Raw genomic sequence first — 17,584 nt, forward strand, 5'->3', positions numbered from 1 at the left:
TCCTTAGCTCCACCTTATGGAGGAAGTGTGCTGGTGCCAAGAAGGGGTGGGGGTGGGGGTGGCCTTGGCTAGCCTTCTCCACTGGCCTGGGACACTACCAGAAGGAAGAAACCTCCATTCTTTGTCCTGAACCTCATCTCTGCTATCCCTCCCAGCTCCCCAGGCATGTTTAACCTGCCCCTCCCATCCGGTGTGCAGCTTCCCTGGCACCGAGGCCCAGCCAGCGGCTCCGGCCAACGCATTTGGCTCTCACCAAGCTAAATCTAACCCAGCCCAGCTGTCGTTCCTCCAGTTCTCCCCCGCCCTGCCAGTTCCCTGCACGAGGATGTGCGTATATCCTTGCCACCCAACGTGGGCCCCTGGGAATGGTGGATCGGGGCCAGGATCCGGGACCTCTTTTTGTTCAGGTGTACCCTGCATCTGGGCTCCACTCATGCTGGGCCCCAAGGTCCAGGCCAGGGTCAGTGTGTGGCAGGTGCTCGGGGGTTACTGGGAGGAAAGAAAGACAGGATCCATATTGTATCGGTTCGGGTACAGCCAGGAAGAAGGAACTAAAGTTCCCTGGGCCAGTTTCTTGCTGGGCATGGAGTTGCCCTAAAGACTATGAGATGGAGTCCAGCTGCCAACCAGCCCACGCTGCCCTTGGCTCCATAAGGGTTATTGTGGAGTTCCATTGTTATGGGCTGAGGTGTGCGTGCGTGCGTGGGTGCGTGCCTGCGTGCATGCCTGCGTGTGAAGTCCCAGCCCCTGGGGCCTGGGTGGGTAGGCCTATCAGACAATCAACCACTGTAACAATCCCTCCTGAGTCTGTTTTATTTAGGCCAGTGATGCCCTCAGCTAGAATGCTTCAGCCTGGTCAAAGTAGCAGGGGATCGTGTCCTGGCCAGTGAGATGTGAGCGGAGAAGTGGATGCTGGGAAAAGAGAGAGAGAGAGAGAGAGACCCACTTTCCACCAGCCAGGGCACAGCTGGGAAAAGGGACACACTGGTTCATTGGCCGGGCATTCATCTTGGGGACAGGGGCAGCATTGCCATCCCTCCTCCCTCCTTTTGTCCTTCCTTTCTGGTTAGAGATGTATGTGGTGGCTAGAGAGAGCACCAGCCACTGTTTTTGTGCCATGATGTGACATGAGACTGGAAGGAACCCTAGCTGAGTGATACAGCAAGGCAGGAGCCAGACAGGGCTGCTTGGGCTCCTGTCACATGGGAGACAAGCACACTTCTATTTTGCTGAAGCCTTTGTTATTCTGGGCTTCCTCAGAAACAGAGTGCTTGCTAACCAATCCTGAAGGGCAGGCAGCCAAGTCGGCTCAAATGTTTCCTTCAGCAAGGCAGGATGCCATTCTAGTGTCCTGTCAGAAAATCTCAGCGTCCGTAACGTGCTAGGTCCACACACTCTGGTCAGCCTTGTGGGGGAGGAAGAAGCGTGCTGGCTTTGACCGGCTTTTCACACATCCCTCTGATCTCAGGAAGCAGTAGATAGCTGAGCAGCGAGGCCTCCTGACTTCAGGTAGGCAGGGTTCCTTGTGATCACTCATCTTGAGTAGCTGGGCATTTACCTGACCCAATCCACTCTAGGGCACTCAGCCTACAGCTGGGCACACGGCACTAGGAATTGAGAAATGGCCCAGTAACTTCCTTGGTGCTTGGAAGGGAATCTGTAGGGCCTCCTTTCCCACCTCCTCTGGATCCTCACTCCTTGACCTCTGCAGGGCCTGTCACCTGTCACTGGGTAGGTGGATAGGGTAGCTTTCCTGAAGAGGAAGGACTGCTGGGGTTGGCCTGGGACGACTTGGACCTTGCTGTCGAATGGAGAGAACTTTTGGGGTGAAAAGTTTATTGGGGAATGCCGCGTTTCCTGCTTCCTCTTGGCAGAGTTTAATGGGTGCAGCTTGTTCGTGTCCCAAAGCCACAGGGGGAAGAAGAATAAGAAAAAGCCCTTTTCTGCTGCTATTGATAACTTGTCTCTTCACGAGGCGGGTTCAACCTAAAAATACCCACCCTCCCCGACAGGGAAGCCAGCGTCGTCACGTTGCAGAGGAGACTTGAAAGTTGGCTGGGAAGAATCAGCCGAGCCACGTGAGCTGGTCCAGGCCTCTGTGGCCAGGCTGCCCACTGGCAGCCTACTTCCTGTCCCCACGGAAGATTCCATGGCATGGCTGAGAAGGGAGCTGGAAGTGTGCTCTGCCAGGGGCCTGGGGATGTGGGGAGGAGATGGCCTCGGGCTGGCTTCAGCAGCAGGGGCCAGGTGGGGCCACATGCAAGGCACCCCAGTTCCTGGATGCCGTGCCCTGGCCCAGCTGGCCTACAAACTGGCTGAGATGAAGAGATAGCACTCTGGCAAAGAGGTAAGAGTGAAGTGGGTGAAGGGCAGAGGGTGGGTGGCTGGCAGCCTGGCCCTGGGCGAGCTGCTGCTACTCTTAAGCCTTAGTTTCCCTTCTGGAATGGGGAACGATAACCTCTGCTATGTGTCCTTCAGGGGTGAGGATGGGGAACAGGATGGTGGGGTCTGTGTTGCTATCTGGCTGTGACCACCCACAGCACCAGCTGTGGTCAAGGGAGGCCTTGCGTGGGCCTTGCGAGACACAGGCAGATGGCCTGCCCATGGGGAAGGGGTAGTAAAGACAGACAGAAGGATTCTGTCAGGGAGCCTCTGCCCTCCATTCTAAGCCCTCAGAGTTGGCTTGGTCCCCAGGATTTATCCTGTGATCCCCCACCTCCATTCAGTACTTGGGACTGGATGTATCTTTTACTTACACCATGTGGGGTGGGGCAGCACCTTCATGGCGTCCCATTGTGTCCCAGGAGCTGAGCAGGAAGGAACACACTCTCCAAACAGTCATTTGGCACTTCTCAGATGCTGAGAGCACTCAAAGCTGAAGCTACTCTGGGGTCCTGTGATGTGGAATCTGATCTTGTGACCCTCAGCCATAACCCCTTCGGGAAGCTCAGGACAGATCCTGGTCTGGGGTCTGGGCATGGCCAGACTGTTGACCCATCAGACCTCTCTGTGCCTTGTCCCCAGGAGGCATTAACTGGGTTGAGTTCCATGTCTGACATCTGTAATGTGGGAGCAATGACGCACATCTCCCTGGTCGGCTGCTGAAATGGGGGAACCGGAAGGGACATCATGGAACACGTGGGGGTCATTTCAACTATCACTATCTGTCATGGCAAGATGCAGAACCAACTCTGCCTCTTTCTACACCCTACTAGTCCGTCCTAGAGAACACTGCCCCTCGGTGAAGATGGAGGAAGCCCCCTCCCCTACTGATGGAGATGCTGAGCCACCCAGTCCTGCACCTGAGAAAGTCCTGCCACCTGCTGAAAGACATGGCAGCCCCTAAAAGGGGCAGAGAGCCAGGCGTGGTGCTGGGCATCTGTCAGCTCAGCACTGAGAGGTAAAAGCAGGAGGTGAGGAACTCAAGGCTATCCTCATCCCCATGACAGAGCTGGAAGACAGGAGGTTGGAATGCCACCCCAGCCCCAGGGACCACCCTAGGTTAGCCCACCTACTCCACTCAGCTTGGGTGGTTATCCTGCCCAGATGGCAGGGCTCTGTAGCTCAAAGTAAAAAAAAAAAAAAAACAGGTAGTAAGCTGTGTCCTTCTGAGGCTTGTCCCTTGCATAGGGGCTGATCTTGGAGATTTAGGTGAGGATGTGGGTGGTGGTGGGTTTGAGGGACTCTGAGCTGGTCTTGGCCAGGTCCCCAGAAAAACTGCTGAACCTGGTCAACCTGACTATCTCCGTGGCAACCGGCTAGCCGTCCTTGTCCTGGCTGGGGGGCCAGCTGCCGCACCCTTCCATCAGCCCTCAGCGGACTGGAGTTGCTTTCTTCAGAGGTAACCATGGCAACGCCTTTGTTTCGGAAGCCTGGCCCGCCTCCCTCTGTCTCTCTCTTTAGGAGCAGAGCATGCAGGGGGCTCTTTTCCAGTCCCAGCACGTCTCCCCTGCGCCATTGAGAAGGGGCCACCAGAAAGCCAGGCTGTCCCCGGGGTGGGAGCCAGAGAGGCAGACAGGGTCTGCTGGGCCACAGAAGCTCATGCACTCACTCCATGTTTGCAGAGGTCATGAGCATCTGCAGAGTGGGCCACAGAGGCAGCCGGGGGAACCTGTGTGTGAGCACCACCTTACTGGAGGAAGTAGTGTGGCCTTGGGGGCAGAATCCTTCATTATGTGCTGAAGGGTCATGGGTCATACGTTACCGATTTCAGAGATTCAGAACCCCTTTGCCAAAACCTCAGACTGGCTCAGCAAAAAACCCCAAGTAGTTACTCAAGTAACTGGAAAGCCTAGGACAGATGTCAGGTGCAGCTGGCTTTGAGTGGCCTGGGGGTCTTGCTTCCTCCTTGGTTTTCTGCCCTCAAAGGACCAGACACCTACAGTCCTCTCACTTCACTTGCTTCTGGGTAGGTTTGTAAAAGACAGGAGACATCTGACTTGCTTCCCTCTGGTTTGACATTGGGCTGAATCTCCTGTCTAGGACTGAACCACATGCCCCATACTTTTGAAATTCCTGTGTCCTGCAAAGTCTAATGCAAGTCAAGTAGCCATCTTGGTTCATGTCACTCAGCCTGTTTCAAACCAGACCCTCATTCAAATGTGATGAGGAGGCTGGGGAGCCCTGGCTACAGAGTAAACTGAGTGTTCAGAAAGGTCAATTAGCTTTCCTAAGGCCAAACAAGCTGCAGGGGTGTCGTGTCCCCAGCGATCCCCAGTTTAACCAGGAGCCACTGCAGACCACAGGGCGCCTAAGGGTGTTAAACAGGTTGAACCGGCCAGGGAGGCAACTGGAGGGGTAAACTAGCCCCAGGGTATATTAAAGCCAAGATTGGCGCGCAAAGGCCGGCGGCGACATTTGCCTTTTGTCCAAACCCCAGCAATCGTAAGAAGCGTCTGCAGGGTCCGGAGCCGAAGGACAGGTCTAGCCCAGCGCCAGCCTGGGATCGTCTACGCCCAGCCACCTGACTCACTGTTTGTAAACTAGCCTCTCCCAAGGTCACTCCCCTTCCTCCTGCCTCCCCTTCCTTCTAGCTATAGTATCTGCATAAACCCACCTTTTCCAAGCGGTGATTGGCTGGGTGCGCCGCCACTCCCCCGTGTGAGCCAGACTCTGATAGGGTGGAGGAAGAAGCTGTGCGGAGAACGTGATCCGCATGGCCCCGCCCCCGGCGCGGCCTGCGGGCCGAGCGCTGATTGGCGAGGCGGCGGCTGACGGACGGCGCGGGGCGCGGCGAGCGGCGCGGCGGGCTGTGGGTCGGAGAGGCGCGGGCCGCACTTCCGCTTGGGTGTCAGAGGGTTGCTGGCCGCAGGCGGGGGCGGGGCGGCCGTGGGGGTCGGTGGCGCCGCGGGGACCGCGTTCCGGTGAGTGGGCTGTGGCGGTGTGGGCGCGCGGGGACGGGTCTCGGGAAGGCCCGTGTGACACCTAGGCCGCGGCAGGGCCCGGGCTGGAGAGTCGTGGCGCTAGGCCGCCGGGAGTGTGGACGGCCGCGGGAGGGACTGGGCGCCTTGGGGCTCGAACGAGGTCCGCGGTCGCGCGCGAGGGACTCCGGCGTTCTCGCCTCGCTGGGCGAGCCGCGCATCCCTTCGGGGCGCGCGCGGAACTTGGTGCCCGCGTGGCCTCAGGTCCGAGGGCCTGTGTCTCCACAGCGGAGTCGGAGCGCGCCTTCTGATCGCTCGCGCCGGCGAGGCAACCAGGGAGGTCTGCGCTTAGTGCAGCCGGTGGGCCCCGGGGGGACGCGAGGGCGGTGGCACGCAGTCCCCCTTGCTCCTCCGAGAAGCTACGGCCGAGTGGGGCACCTCTTGAGAGTTGGACAAGCTTTTGGGTTATGCTCTTTTGGATTGGCCTTTGCACATCTGGTTCAGTGGTTCTGTGGGTCTCCGCACACACCTGGGGGACTAGGCTCCATATCGTCAGAGATGTTGAAGGGACAACTCCTGAATGGGTTCCTCAGGGATGGGGAACTGCTGACCGCTCCTGCGGAGAGCCTGATCCTTGCTGTCACCCATCCTCTCTCCCACCTTCATTTCTTGTTTGTGGCTTGTGGCATCTGCTATTTCAGTAAAAGAAACATATAAGGTCAGTTGTCTGCAGTGGGCTCTTACAAGCAACAGGTGCTCCAAAGTGTTAGTTCACTGCCGTTGAGTGAGTAAGGGGACATTTGAGTGGACATATTGTCTGTCGCCTCCCAGTGCCTCTGATGGTGCCATCTAAAGGGTGACAATGAGGAAATGGGTGGCTGCATGTCCTCCATAGAATCTACCTTCCTGTTTGCCCCAGGTACAGTCAGTCTGTCAATAACAACTCTTATCTCAGGGGATGATAATTTTGAGCAATTATTTGTTCTAGATCATTAGAAGCACGTACAGCAGTTAGCACTAACATTATCCTTATTCCTGAGGAATACAGAGCTCAAGGAACTTCAGATCACATAATAGTAAATTAAGTAGCAAAGGTGCTCTCTCTCTCTCTCTCTCTCTCTCTCTCTCTCTCTCTCTTTCGGGATGGATATTGCCTTATGCATGTCAAGACAAGTGAGTAGCCTCTGCACTATATCCCCCAGCTTTAGTTTTCTCTCTCTCTCTCTTTTTTTTTTTTTTTTTCGGAGCTGAGGACCGAACCCAGGGCCTTGCGCTTGGTAGGCAAGCGCTCTACCACTGAGCTAAATCCCCAGCCCCCCAGCTTTATTTTTTATATTATAATATAATTACATCATTTCCCCCCTCTAAGTCCCCTAGTAAGTACTCCCTTTGCTCTCTTCCATGGCCTCTACTTCTTGGATTGTTTTTGTGTGTGTGTGTGTGTGTGTGTGTGTGTGTGTGAGAGAGAGAGAGAGAGAGAGAGAGAGAGAGAGAGAGAGAGATGTATCCTTAAATACATAAAATACAACCTGCTCAGTTTGGGTAATGTTACTTGTATGCATTATGTTTCCAGGGCCGATCATTTGGTATTGGGCACCAGTTGGTGTGTTCTTTACATTTATTTTGTTACTTTTGAGGAGGATCTAATGTAACTGGGGTGGGCTCAAATGTAGTTGAGCATGACCTTGAACTTCTGACCCTTTCCGTGTTCTGGGATCGCAGGCATGCATGCCACATAGCACCTGTCAAGTTCCTATTTTTGTTTGTTTGTTTTTTGAGACAGGGTCCCACTGTGTAACATTGGCTGGCCTGAAACTTGATTTGTAGATCAGACTGACCTCCAACTCAAAGATCTGCCAGTCTCTGCCTTCCATTTGGTGGATGGTTCGAGGCCAGTTTGAGGCCAGTCTGTCTATATAGTGAGTTCCAGGACTGCCAGGGCTACATAGAACAACTCTGTCTTGAAAAACAAAAACAAACAAAAATACTAAGCGAAAATTCCACGAGGTTTTTTTTTTTTTTTTGGTTGTCGTTGTTGTTGTTTTCTGCTTTGACACATGACTTACTCTGTAGCCCAAACTACCTAGACCCACCCCACAGTCCACCTACCTTATCTGGGATTGTAAAAACCTTATGTGAAAGTTAGGCTGGAGGTGTGGAACCCACCTTTAATCCTAGCACTCAAGAGGAGCCAGGTGTATCTCTGCAAGTTTAAGGCTTGTCTGGTCTACATAGTTCCAGGACAGCCAGGGCCATGTGAGAGATCCTGCCTCAAAAGCACTCTCTCCCCAAAATATACAGACAGACACACATACAGACAGACACACATATATCTACACACATATACATAACATGTGTGTGTATATATTCATAAGTGTATATGTGTGTATATGTATATTTATGAAAGTCAGTATGGACTGTCTAAGCATGTGTGTTAAGCATTTAGCAGTGCATTGTGGCATATGCCCTTTAATGCTAGCACTCAAACAACAAATCACCCTCTCACAAAAAGGATGGGGGCTGGGGATTTAGCTCAGGGGTAGAGGGCTTACCTAGGAAGCGCAAGGCCCTGGGTTCGGTCCCCAGCTCCGAAAAAAAAAACCAAAAAAAAAAAAAAAAAAAAAAAAGGATGGAAATGTAGCTCACTGGGAAGAGGCATTTTCTGCTAAGCCTGATGACTTAAGGTGGATCCCGGGTGGATAAGGCAGAAATCTGAACTATAAGTTGTCCACTGACCTCAACATGTACACTATGACTCCTACATGAGCACATGCGTGTATATGCACACACACACACACACACACACACACACACACACACACACACTTAAATTCTGGATTCTTTTTGAGACAGGGTTTCTTTGTGTAGCCATAGCTATCCTGGAACTAGCTCTGTAGACCAGGTTAGCTTTAAACTCACAGAGATTGCCTGCCTTTGTCTCCCATGTGCTGGAATTAAAGGCCTGTGCCACCACTACCCAGCTAAAATAAAAAATTGAAGTATAAGTTTAATAAGAATCTGTAATAGGGGGCTGGAGAGATGGCTCAGTGGTTTAGAGCACTGTCTGCTCTTTCAGAGGTCTTGAGTTCAATTCCTAGCAACCACATGATGGCTCACAACCATCTCTGCCCTCTTCTGCTGTGTCTGAAGACAGCTACAGGGTACTCACATACATGAAATAAATAAATCTTTTTTTTTTTTTGGAGCTGGGGACCAAACCCAGGGCCTTGCACTTACTAGGCAAGTGCTCTACCACTGAGCTAAATCCCCAACCCCTGAAATAAATAAATCTTAAAAAAAAAAAAAAAAAAAAGAATCTATAATAAAAAGAGAATGACAAACTTGGGGAGGTAGGCAAGAGAGGGTAACAAGGGGGTGAATCTGATCAGATTACGTTATATAACGTGTATGAAGGTGTTGGTGAAACTCATCATTATGTATTATTAATATATGCTAATAAAAACTGGTTATTTTTTGAGATAGGTTCTTTTCTTTTTTTTCCCCAAGCTGAGGGTTGAACCCCAGGGCCTTGCACTTGCTAGGCAAGCGCTCTGCTACTGAGCTAAATCCCCAACCCCTTAAGATAGGTTCATACTATTGTAGCCCTAGCTGGCCTAGAACTCACTTTGTAGATCAGGCTGGCCTTGAATTCAGATATTTGCCTGCCTCAGAATGCCAGGATCAAAGGTACACACAGACACCCAGCTTTATTCTTTTTTAAATATGTTAATATTGCCAGGCATGGTGGTAAACACCCTTTTAATGCCAGCACGTGGGAGGCAGAGGCAAGTGGATCTTTGTGAGTTGGAGGCCAGCCTAGTCTACAGAGCAAGTTCCAGGACAGTCAGGACTACACAGAGAAACCCTGTCTCAAACAAACAAATAAAGCCATTGAAACTTTGGTCCTCCTGCCCAACACTTCTGGAGATGCTATGAGATCTCCTTGTTTATAAAGGTAATTGAAAATATAATACTTTTTTTTTTCTTTTTTCTTTTTTTCGGAGCTGGGGACCGAACCCAGGGCCTTGTGCTTCCTAGGCAAGCGCTCTACCACTGAGCTAAATCCCCAACCCCAATACTTTTTTTTTTTAAGGATTTAATGTGTATGTCTTTGCCTGTCTGTCTGTCTTATGTGTGTACCCATTTCCCCATTTAAGTACCAGTAGAAGACAGAAGAGGCATTTAATCCCCCTGGAGCTGCTAATGGTTGCTAGAAACAGAACTCTGGTCCTCTGTAACAACAGCAAGAACCCTTAACCACCACCATCTCTTTAGGCTCTGTCCTTCCTTTTTTTGATTAGAACATTTTTGACCCATTTCCTTCTCCTGTGCTACCTAAAATGGAGTTTACTGCATCTTGGAAATTATTTCTCTGATGTCTGTTTGGACAGACAGCCTGGCTGCTATGTTGTAGCCAGGTGCACGGTGTGCCTTTGGGTAGAAGCTGTGTGACAGCCCTCATGGTGGTTGACTGGTGGTGTGGGGTTAGTGGGAAGGCTGTGGTAGGTTCCTGGGTCCCCTGTCTGGGCTGTTTGACAGGAGCAGTCACCATTTCCTCTTGCCTTCTGTGCCTGCCTGAAACGTGTTACTGCGAGGAATGTAGGTAAAATAAAGCTATATGCATGTGGTGTGCTATGAGGCAGCCTTGACCCTTCCACCTTCAGGGTGAGACGGGCAACTAGGATAATGTCACACATGACACACTGCAGGCGGAGAGGTCAGAGAGCCTTGGCCAGGCAGGTCTGTGCTCTGCAATGCATTGCTGTGGAACGAAGGCCATCAAGTGGGTATCCTATACTTGTGAAAACATCCTGGACACCTCAGGGTATGGTTACGCCAGCTTGGTGCATACAAGTCAGTGTCTCCTGGTCATCACCTGATTCCATTTGCATGTGGATATTTGATGAACTGTTTTAGCACTAATTGGCCAGTGCAGGGTTTAGTCCTAAATTCAGTATAACACATAGGTTGGTTGAAACAGTCAGTATTTGAACACAACTGTTAAGTACTTCAATCATGGGACCAATGAAATGGCTTAGAGGGTAAAAGCATCTGCCAGAGAGGCTGAGGGCCTGAGTTCAATCCCAAAACCCATGTAACAGTGGATGGACTGAACCACAGAGCTGTCCTTGAGCCATTACATGTGCCCTGTTGCATGCATGTTCCCTCCATAATAATGAATAACTGAATTTTTAAAATACTTCAGAGAACTGGAGAGATGGCTGAGAGGTTGAGAGCACTGACTGCTCTTCCAGAAGTCATGAATGAGTTCAATTCCCAGCAGCCATATGGTGGCTCACAACTATCTGTAATGAGATCTGGTGTCCTCTTCTGGCATGCAGGTAGAACGCTCTGTACTTAATAAATAAATCTTTAAAAAAACAAAAACAACAAAAAAACCAACTTTAGGACTGGAGAGTTGGCTTAGCGGTTGAGTGCTGATTGCCCTTACAGAGGACCCAGGTTCAACTCCCAGCACCCATATGGATACTTATACCTGCCAGTAATTCACACCTGATGTACAGACAAAACATCAATACATATAAATATAATTTAAAAAATACTTCAATCATAAGAGTTAATAATAGTTCAGGCTTGAGTTTGATAATGGTTTTGGTGTCCAGGTTCAATCCTGAATTTGTATCTGATGTCTAAGCTTTTTGCCTTTTTGAAATGTTTTGTTAACACATTTCCACTGCTGGTATTATAGCCTCATAAGACTACTGGTTTAATTTGAACCTGCAACCCTTTATAAACATGATCATGGGGCTGGAGAGATGGCTCAGCGGTTAAGAGCACCCAACTGCTCTTCCAGAGGTCATGAGTTCAATTCCCAGCAACCACATGGTGGCTCACAACCATCTGTAAAGAGATCTGATGCCCTCTTCTGGTGTGTCTGAAGACAGCTACAGTGTACTTATATATAATAAATGAATAAATCTTTAAAAAAAAAATGATCATGTACTCACTGTGAGGTGTCCATGAGCTTTGTTGACGCTTTCTGTTCTTTCCAAATTCAGAAAACAAAGTGGGGGTCGCTTGGCAGACCCTCCAAACAGATGTCTTTCACTTGGTGCTTCTGGTGATCAAACTTCCACTGTCTCAGTGCAGTGATGGTAGTGAGCCTCTAGCTCCCAAGCTGTGAGCACTGTTGCTGGCGGCTACTATATGTCTCTTTCTTTCTTTGCTTTCCTGGTTAATTTTGAGAAACACATTCTGAGTTCTTGGTCTGTGCTGAGGAAGGATGGATGTGAGTGGGATGTGCCTGACCCTGGTCTGGGTACTGGCATGGTTTAGACTTGTGCTAAGGTACATCAGGTAGGTAGGGTCCCTAGGGCTCTTGGCTGGTGTCTGTACGTAACAGTTTTTCAGAAGGGCTGAACTACTTACTGGTTTGGAAAGATTCCTCATAAGTATCTGCATTGGTGAATGCTGGAGTTCTTCGTATAGGAGCAGTTATGCACAGAGAACAAGAGGTCTGTTGGGAGCATGTGCTGAGTCTGCCCTGGGACCTGTAGAGGTAGCTGTATGGAGGGGGTCACAGTGGATCACCTGGAAGATGAATTATCTGGCTAAAGGTTAGTTGTAGAAAGTGCCAGCTGCAACCTGGCACCTTGTGTACTTGCTCTTGACAGAAAATGACAGTGCTTTAAGATGAGCATAAGGGTGTGATCCTGTGTCTGAGAGAGGGGAAAAAAGCACTATTGTCATAAGTGAGGCCACCCCAGAAACTGTTAGAATCTGGGGTATATCTCACTCCCCTGAATGCTCGATCCTAGTGCTGGCCTCTCCCAGTGGCAAAGACAGCACTCTAGACTTACTAGTTACATGCAGCCAGGAGGGGTTAGGCATGGGCTTGGAAGGGCAGAGGGGAGTGGTCTCAGCTCATGGTCAGCAAAGGTGGAACACATGTGAGCACAGCTTCTGGTGCAGTTCAGACCTTCTGATACTCAGAGCCCATTTTTGGATCAAGGATCTTTATCACTTAATCAATAGCTGAGTCACCTTTCTTCAGACAAAATAAACACTGATTGAATTTAGCAGCTTTTCTCTTTTCACTCCTCTTTTGTCTTTTGTCAGGAGGAATCAGGGTTTATGGATTCTCTGACTTGGTCTAACAGCTGTTCACCCTTGGCCCCAGTGCTCAGACAAGATCGTGGGTGGATGTGATGGGGTAGGTTTGGTTTTATCACGACAAGTTTTTCAGCACAGTAAAACCAGTTCAGGGACTGCAGAGTGGTGTTGAGCAAGGTGATGAGGAAGAGCCTAGAGTGGGAGAAGAAGCCAACCAAATAAAATGTCAGAAGGGCTAGGAGCAGGCTGATTCCTTGAGGACGTCTCACTCACAGGTGATCGAGGCTCATCCATCGGTTCTGCAGCAGCTCCCCTTTTCTTGGCTCTTGCCAAAGCTGTGGTTTTGATCATCAGATGATCAGCAAAGTAGTGGTGGTGTTGGGGGAAAAGAAGCCGCATATAGCAGAGGATTGACCACTTGTCTGATTCTGCTGTTGTCTCCATGGCAGACAGACATAAGCGTGAGGAGACCCATCCACAGCTTCCCCTCCCACTCTTGAGCAGCTTTTGAACAGTTCTCTTCTGTTGCAACATAATGTTGACTAGAACAAACACTTTTGTACAAAAGCACTGGGCTCATCTTGTGTGTACTGGAAATCCTGGATTATAAGATAATGTTCTTGAAGTGTGTGGTATGTTTCTGGTGCTTTCTTGTTAAATGTGATCTAGTGAGGGAAGGAACCTGTCATGAATAATGGACTTCAGGCTTCCCTTAGAGGTGAGAGTGTCCCCCCCACCCCCCAAGTGGCTGCTGCTGTTAAGGTACCTGCTGAGCACCTTCTCGGCCTGCAATTGAGGGCCACCCTGCTGGTGTGGAGAATGGAAGCAGCAGGCGATTGGTGCTGTTGCTTTCCCTGTCTTTCTCTGGGCCTAGACACTTCCCATTTCCTGCATGAATTCCTAATAAACTTAGAGTCCTCTGTGGTAAAACTTGCTCAGCAGGTAGATACTAACAAGACTTGCTGTTGCTGAATGGAGACTGGAGGCTGAAATCCGCTGTTCACTTACACAGCTCTAAGCATGGCCAGCTTTTACTTTGGTATGGACTGTGTAGCTCCTGGCAGAAGCCACAAATCTTGGGAACCTAAAGAAAGCTGAGGCTCTGGGACAGCTGAGGAAAGGCCGTTTGTCTCACCTTTAATGGCACCTCTTGTACAGCTGGAGTTAACTGTGTTTGGCTAACAGATCGGGAACCAGTGTTTAGTAAAGGTCACTTGTGGTTCCTTCCCTGAGACTGCCTGCCTGTGCCTAAAGCAAAGCTTGCACGACCCCTGTGCTCTCATCTTGACAGCTGTAGGCCAGGCCAAAGCCAGCCAGTGCTCTCACTTCCTTCCTAAAAAAGCTTTGGTTGTGAAAGAGTAGGGATTGTTTTTGTGATTCTAAATTTATACAAAATTTGTAAAAATAACCATTGCATATCTACATGACGAGGCTCTGCAGACCTTTCATGAACGTTAGCAAAGGACATTGTCCAGTGACTGTGGACTGAGCTGCCAGGGGGGTTGGAATGAGAGTGGGATTGGTCTCTCATGCTTGTCTCATCCTAGCACAGGCCAGGATTTATTGGGCTAGAGAGTCCTGTTCATTTCTTCCTACCTTTTGGGAGCTGTCAATTCTAGGGTCAGCAGGTAATGGTTTAGCCTGTGAGTCCCATGGGTCAGGCTGCCTCACCAGGCTTTTTAGAGTAGGTGGTTCATGGAGTCATGTTGAGCACTCCTTCCTCTCTCACTACATTTCCTGTGGCACAATAGCATCCTGGGTATTGCAAGATGACACCCACGTGACAGATGAAGACAGGGACTGAAGACTTGGCCAAGAAGGCAATGCAGCCAAGAAGCATTGTCCACTCAAAGTAGCCTTGCTGCATGGAGTAGAATGAGGACTCTCACTAGGCCTGGGACTGGTGTCTCTAGCCGTTGGGGAAGGGGTGGGGAATAGAAGCCTGGGCTCCAGCTGCCTCTGTGCTGTACTCAGGTTGTGGAACCAACTTTGTCTTTGTGGCTTAGCTTTGTCATTTTCCATTTCAGTCTAGGAAAGTTGTTTTTAATTTCTGCAGAGCTATTCTGACCATTGCAGAACATGCTCTCTTCCCAGCATTTCTGAGTGACTCTTCTTTCACATCATGCTCTGATATGTGTCTGAGGTCTGACAGGCCCACCCAGGATATACACCGGATAGTGTCTGCTAGGTCTACATGTTGGGGAAAGATCAGCTCCACGAGAATATGGTGGTGCCCTTGGCTGGGCTTAATTAGTTCTGTTATGCCTTGTCCTTTGCATGAGTTTATCTGTCAAGTCTGTGGTAGCATTGGGATGAAAGGTGCTATCATGATACTCATGGCTGCCATGTGTCTGGTGTATTTCTGGAATTTCTTTAGACTGCCTACCTACCTGTGAGTGAGGGTGGAGTTGTACATTTGGCCTTAGTTTGGCCATTGGTCAATCTTTACTGTTTGAGGATTCTTGTTCTGTGATGCTGCTGTGTGATCTCTTGGGACAAGACAAAATCTCCAGGAACATCTATGAGCTTCCTGTCTGGCCAAGTAGGGATTTTGAGGATTGGAAACTAACATTTTCCCGCAGAAACTAAATGGAGAGTTTCTCTGTGTAGCTGTGACTGGAACTCACTCTGTAGACCAGGCTGGCCTCAAACTCAGAGACCCACCTGCTTTTGCCTCCCAAGTACTGGGATAAAAGGTATATATCACCACCGCCTGGCTACAAATACGGTTTTGTTTTGTTTTTTTTTTAATAGATAGGGTTTTAAATGCACAGGCTGGCCCTGAACTCCTGATCTTCCTGCCTCCACCTCTCAGACACTGAGATTACAGATATGTGAGAAACAATAGCTTTAGAATGTATTTGTATTCCTCATGCGTGCTGTGCTGTGTAGAGATCTAGCTTGCCCCTCCTGGTTTTAACAGCAGAGCTTCCCATGACTAGGTTTTTCAGCAAGCTGATAGTGCCATTCCCCTGTTGTTCATTGAATGACTCATTGTCCAAACTTTAGATCTCTTCCTCCCCTCTCCTTCTTCCCTATTTGGTTGAGACAGGCATCATGTATAGGCCAGGCCGTCCTGGAACTCCAGCTTCTCCTGCCTCAGCCCCATATGTTCTGGGATCATAGGTAGGTACCAGTGTATCTGGCTCTATATCTATTTTTATAAATAATCTAAAGATATGTTGTAAGAGTAAAGTAGGAGAGTTCATGGAAATAGTGGGACACTTTGGGGTAGTGGGACACCTGATTGGTTCAGGTCCTCATAAGATGGAAGACAGCACATAGAGGGAGGGAGGGACCTTCAGAAGAGCCTGAGGGGAGGGGGGCACCTTCAGAAGAGTATGGGAGGGCCCTTTTTGAAGCAGATGGGCATTTATTGGGTAGCAGGACAATTGATGAATGTTCCAGATTGGGGAGGGGCTATGGTGATGGTATGCTTGGGGATCTGATGGAAGGAGAGAGCCCTGCCCCCAGCCTAGAGTTATTTGTGGAGAAGGTGGAAGGCCAAGATGATACCTAGTCAGAACTAATTTCCTGAGTTTTCTCTGGACCTCAGAAAGGGAAATACCTGACTAGACAGCATTGATTAAAGAAACAAGAACCCCAGAGCCCTTCCTGAAGCAGTCCCTATGGGTTGATTTTGAGAGCAGGAGAACCTGTAGGTCCATTGCTCAGGAGGTAAGGTCTGTCTTTCTCTCTGCTTTGTGTGTGGTCTCAGCTTTCTCACACACAACATAGCTCTTAGGCCAGTGAATTGATCAGTAGCTAAAAGAACATGTTGCCAAGCCTGTTGAACTGAGTTCCACCCCACATGCTGGAAGCAAGAAACAGCTCTACAAGTCATCCTCTGACCTCTATGTTTGCCTGTGGCACACATATACCTTCACCCCTACATATATCACAAGAATAAATGAATGGAAAAGAAAATAACCCACAGCCTTGAGGATTCAGGTTGTCCCAAGTAAAATGTCCCAATATGGAGGCAGTGTCTGTCGTGAACTTTGTGTGGTTGCAGAATGAAAGACAGACAGGTCTTTTACAGAGGACATCAGTGGGAACATGAGGCAGGTGGCACAGCGTTCTGCCGTAGGTTGTAGATACGGTGTTGCTGTCTGATGATGCTCTGGGGTTTTGGTTGGTGGGAGCCTGCAGTCTGTTAAGAATACATCCCAGTGCTTTACCCGTCAGTCAAAGGGGTGTTAGGTCAAGCAACTAAGTGTGGGCAACACGTGGCTTTTAAGGGGAGAAAAGATAAGCTGGGATAGTTTGGCTCTGGGTCTGCAACACTTCAGTTCTCCACAGTGGGATGCTCTGTTCAGAAATCCAGACTTAGTTTCCCTTAACAGAAGAGGCTTATTTGCCAAATACAACTTTGCATTCTCTCAGGGTTTTCTGCTAAACAGAAAAAACAGTAGGTTACTTGGACTTGGGAACCATGGTCTGAACCAGGCTCTAGAGATGATGGGACAGACTTGTAGATAGTCTGAGGAGTGATAGGTACTGTTCCATCCTGTGGGCCTGGTGTGTGTAATGGCCATGCCAGCAGGACTTGCCCCATCTCTGTCTGAGGCCCAGCTTCTGGTGGCTTAGATCTGCTGAAAACTAGTGCAGTGGCACCAGGTTTGGCCTGCCAGGCCCTTGAGCAACTTCTGTCTCCTCCTGCAACCTGCAGCCATGCCTGGATTTAGAGGTTAATGATAGCACTTAACAGTTGTGAGACATCCTGAGGATATGGGAAGATTGGGTCCTTGACCTTGTGGGGTCTTGTGAGGAAGGCCTACCAAGATAGGTTCTTTTTTTGTTTGCTTTTGTTTTTTTCCGAGATAGGGTTTCTCTGTGTAGGGCTGGCTGTCCTGGAACTTGCTCTGTAGCTCAGGCTGGCCTTGAATTCATAGGGATCCACTTTGCTCTACCTCCTGAGTGCTGGGATCAAAGGTGTGTGCCACCATTGTCCAACTCCAAGATGGGTTCTTGGTCACAGTTGGACACTAAGGGATATATGGCAGAGACTTAGGCCACAGTGATCATAGCGTCCCAGTAGCTGGCAAGTTTGTGTCTGGCCTCACCTTTTATGCCCTAGTTACAATGATTTTTTGTAATTTACTTTTTAATATCAGGGGTTTTGCTTTAGATGAGAAAGCATGTAAAGA

The 17,584-nt window shown here is 49.6% G+C and overlaps 1 protein-coding gene across 1 annotated transcript in view; it reads left to right on the forward strand.

The window, feature by feature from the left end:
- The first annotated feature begins 5,254 nt into the window (after nucleotides 1–5,254).
- Nucleotides 5,255–17,584, forward strand: part of Osbpl2 (oxysterol binding protein like 2) — a 44,763-nt gene continuing 32,433 nt past the window's right edge. Inside the window, exon 1 of the mRNA XM_032904932.1 lies at nucleotides 5,255–5,363. The gene's annotated coding sequence lies outside the window, so the exon portion shown is untranslated. The remainder of the gene's footprint in view (nucleotides 5,364–17,584) is intronic.

This window comes from Rattus rattus, chromosome 5 (genome assembly GCF_011064425.1).
Source record: "Rattus rattus isolate New Zealand chromosome 5, Rrattus_CSIRO_v1, whole genome shotgun sequence".
NCBI lineage: Eukaryota > Metazoa > Chordata > Mammalia > Rodentia > Muridae > Rattus > Rattus rattus.